Source organism: Myotis davidii, unplaced genomic scaffold (assembly GCF_000327345.1).
Source record: "Myotis davidii unplaced genomic scaffold, ASM32734v1 scaffold964, whole genome shotgun sequence".
NCBI lineage: Eukaryota > Metazoa > Chordata > Mammalia > Chiroptera > Vespertilionidae > Myotis > Myotis davidii.
This window is the reverse complement of record NW_006298351.1, coordinates 1,989,531-1,993,367: the sequence shown is the minus strand read 5'-3', so window position 1 is coordinate 1,993,367 and position 3,837 is coordinate 1,989,531. Positions and strand designations below refer to the sequence as shown.

The window sequence follows — 3,837 nt, the reverse complement described above, 5'->3', positions numbered from 1 at the left end:
GGAAAGTTACTGGTTTAAGTCTGGAACCAAAGAAATGATCTATCCTGAAAGATTAAATGGCTGATGTTTATGTTTGAGGGAATCTTGATTTTTTTTTTATTCATTTAAATTTTTATCCCAAACAAACTCAAGATGTCATGAATAGTTACTCTTAAACATAAAAAAATAAAAATAAAACTCCTGACTTACAATTGAATAAATTATTTTCTCAGTATATTCTTGTCATGGATTGTGCATTTTCTCCCAAAGATGTTCAGAATTGTCAATTCTAGCGTTTTAAATTCTGAGATTTCAAAAAGTCCTCATGTCCTTCTAAAAATGTGTCCACTATTACAAAGATAGAACATAGGTGAGTCTTGCAAATTTTTAAAACAGATGCTCATGCCCTAGCCAATGTGTCTAAGTGGTTAGAGCTTTAGCCCACACACCAAAGGGTCAAAGGTTCTATTCCTGGTCAACCCAGTAGACCATATCTGGATTGCAGGTTCGATCCCCAGTTGGGGTGCATGTGGGAGGCAGCCAATTGATGTCTCTCTCTCACATACATGTTTCCCCTCTTCCCTCCCTTCCACTCTCTAAAAATCAATGGAAAGAATACCCTTGGACACCAAGGAAGCATCATCAGAAGCTCTCAATTCCTTTATTAGGCATTAAAGAACTTGGTCGATCAAAAACTCTTCAGAAGTAGAATGTAGGTCTAGACCAGTGGTTGGCAAACTGCGGCTCTTTGGCCCCTTGAGTGTGGCTCTTCCACAAAATACCACGTGCGGGTGCGCATGTACAGTGTGGTTGAAACTGTGGCCCATGCACAGAAGTCGGTATTTTGTGGAAGAGCCACACGCAAGGGGCCAAAGAGCCGCATGTGGCTTGCGAGCCGCGGATTGCCAACCACAGGTAGACTCATCATATAGCCAAGTTTGAGAAGCAGTCAACAAAAGCTGAGCAAACGAGGGCACAGGGAGGGTAAGGGCTAAAGGAGTGGAGGAGGGAAGGGTGTCTGATGAAGTGCAAATAGACTTGGAGGAAATGACTTTAAATTGAGTTTTGAAAGAGGGGATCACTGTGAGGAGTAGAGATGGAATGAGACTTCAGAGGGAGGAGCAGCGGATGTAAAGCACAGAAGACTGTGATAAAACTTTTACAGAGACCCACACAAATGGTGCGAAAAGTAGCAAAGACCATGAGAATGCTTTCGCTGGATGAGGGCTCCACATTCGCTCAAACATGTATGGCTTTTTCCCAGCAATGCTTGGTCTCTTTTACGGAGTCTGTGTGATTTCAATGGAAACGTGCCATCGTTGGAGCAAGAGATCCACACTAAGCCAATCAGCACCTTTCATTGCTTAGGTGGCAATGATTGATGTGGGGGTGGCGGGTGACCTAAACTAGCCCAGTCAATGTGAATCTCAGGTCCTCGGGAAATAGCATGTAACATTGGGAGCTGCTAACACCTCTGGTGACCACAAGGGAGGTCAGCATTAGGATGAAACTGGCAATAGGGATGGAAGAGCAGAGAAAACTGAAGGGAACACAGTCCTTGATGACAACCCTAAGCCACTGGCTCCAGTAGGCTTTTTGAACGTGAGCCAATAAAGTACCATTATCGTTTAAGTCAGTTGGAATTGAGTTTTCTCTTATAACTGAAAATATCCCCCACTGAACCCTTCTAGAATATTTAGTTCCTTATGGCAGGCCCATAGTCTGTCTTTGCATCAGCTCCAGAACCTGTTACATCACCTATCTCAGAGGCACTGCTTAACGAATATCTACAAGATGAATGAATGAATCATTATATATACTCCCATCACACCTCAAAGAAGTGCTTTTTAATTAAATCAAAAAATTTTTCATTATGAAGTCAGATACTTTTATATCTGGCACCTGGAAATTTTCCTCCTGTAGTTCATAGTACAGGAACTCAAGAGGGGCAGCTTGAGCTTTAGGCCCTAACCTGCATAATGTACTGGGTTCAGTGCTACTTAAGGTCAGTGGTGCATGAGACAAATTTGCTTCATCCGTATAGAGCAGTGGTTCTCAATCAGGATGATTTTGCACAACCACCATCAACACCTCCACTCCCACCCTCGCTCTGACCCCGGGATACTTGGCAATGAGTGAAAATATTGTTGGTTGTCACAACTTGGGGGTGGGGATGGGGAGAGTACTACTCACATCTATTAGGTAAAGGCCAGGGATGCTGCTAAACATCTTAAAATGCACAGGAAAGCCACCACAACAAAGTAGTGTCTGGCTCAAAATGTGATGAGGTTGAGGGGCCCTGCTGTAAAATCCCTTTGAACTTCATTAAGAAAGAAATATAGGAGAGCCAATATGCATAATGCCCACCTGTCTATACCCTGGAATTAGTCTTTGATGAGTGTCAAAAGCTTCCAATTCACTTCTATTTATTATTATTATTATTATTTTTATAGAGAAGAAGGGAGAGGGATAGATAGTTAGAAACATCAATGAGAGAGAAACATCCATCAGCTGCCTCCTACACACCCCTAACTGGGGATGTGCCCGCAACCAAGGTACATGCCCTTGACCAGAATCGAACCTGGGACCCTTTAGGCCACAGGCCGATGCTCCATTCACTGAGCCCAACCAGCCAGGGTTCCAATTCACTTCTTAGTCCTATAACATTCACAGCTAAGACAAAAGAAGAGAGCAGTTCCCTATACTGGACACTGGAGGGCAGGAATTTCCAAAGATAACACTTATTCTAAGCAACTGCAGTGATTAAAAATACATGTTTTCTGGACCTGGTGAAGACTGCCCGTTTATAGAAATAGCTATGGATTTTACATATAAATGAAAATAGCTATAAATATTTAAAGTATGGGGCTTTGAAAAATCAGCCAAAGTTAGAACACACTTTCAATGAATTGACTGTAATTGTTCAGAATAAAAGGTGGTTACGCTAGCTAGGTGTTTTAGTTAAAGACATTTTGGTTGCAAGGAATTGATATTCCCTAAACCCGGAAATGAATATTGAAAGGCTACTGGAGAGTTCCACTGAATGCAAGGCAGAACTGACAACCAGGCAGTGGTGCACTGAAGCTGGTTCTCTCCTGTTGTGAGAGCCAGTCGCACATAATACTTCCCAACTCTCTGTTTAGTGCCTTCACTGTGGTAGCTTGGTATTAGCCATGGTGGGAATATTTACACCATGGGAATCAGCAAACACTAAAAATCAGGTCTCTTTTTCCTTTTCATCTTTCTTTTTTAGGAGTTGGTTGTGTAAAATTTTAGTTGTTCACATCACTAGAACCAGCCCATGAAGAAGTGCCAGTGAAGTTCAAGGGCTTCAACAGCAGAAAAGAATGAACTTCCCCTAGAGCAGTATCCGGCAAACTGTGGCTCGCAAGCCACATGCGGCTCTTTGGCCCCTTGAGTGTGGCTCTTCCACAAAATACCACGTGCGGGCATGCATGTACAGTGCAATTGAAACTTCATGGTCCATGCACAGAGTCGGTATTTTGTGGAATAGCCACACTCAAGGGGCCAAAAAGCCACGTGTGGCTCGTGAGCCACAGTTTGCCGACCACTGCCTTAGAGGTCTGCCAATATGATCCAGCTCCAACTATTTCCAGACTCAGAGTTTCTTCCTTCAAAACTCTATATTCCTGGAAAAGAAAACCCAAATGGCACAGCAGCCACTCCTGCTCCCAGCAGCTGTGCCATGGGGTAGGTTTATTGGAGGGTGGATTATAATATAGAGCAGTTTCTCAGGCAAGGACCTACAGTTATGAGCTGAGGTAGATGCCTCTAAAACTGTCAACATTTCCACTTAGAACTGCTTGGCTATCAATCATTCCTTCCCACCCAGGAGAA

At 43.2% G+C, this 3,837-nt stretch overlaps 1 protein-coding gene across 4 annotated transcripts in view; it reads left to right on the top strand.

The window, feature by feature from the left end:
* LOC102751930 (N-acetyllactosaminide alpha-1,3-galactosyltransferase) overlaps window positions 1-3,837 on the top strand; it is a 69,647-nt gene that overhangs the window by 35,394 nt on the left and 30,416 nt on the right. Inside the window, exon 8 of one of the 4 annotated variants that reach the window (XM_006774000.2) lies at window positions 1-214. This exon is cut by the window's left edge and continues 2,271 nt beyond it. The exons of the other annotated variants lie outside the window; for them this stretch is intronic. The gene's annotated coding sequence lies outside the window, so the exon portion shown is untranslated. Of the gene's footprint in view, window positions 215-3,837 lie in introns of those variants that run through there. 4 annotated transcript variants of the gene reach the window in all.